Source organism: Gavialis gangeticus, unplaced genomic scaffold (genome assembly GCF_001723915.1).
Source record: "Gavialis gangeticus isolate Ggan-Ray unplaced genomic scaffold, GavGan_comp1, whole genome shotgun sequence".
NCBI lineage: Eukaryota > Metazoa > Chordata > Crocodylia > Gavialidae > Gavialis > Gavialis gangeticus.
In genome coordinates, this window is record NW_017729029.1 from 75,428,745 (window position 1) to 75,428,984 (window position 240).

Below are 240 nucleotides of genomic sequence, written 5' to 3' on the forward strand. Positions count from 1 at the left end.
CCCCCCCCCCCCCCGCAGCAGCCAGGGGAAGCTCCAGGATCCCCAGGGTGCTACCCCAGAGGCTGGCAGGAGGGCACAGAGTCTGGTTCTGATGCACACTGTGTCAGAAGAGCTCTGCTGGCTGTAGCACCAGCTGTCTCCTGGCCCTGTGCACATCAGGAGGGGGTCCTGATGTGCATGGGGCTGGGAGACAGTTGCTGTTGCAGCCAGCAGAGCTCTCTTGGCCCCATGCACATCAGG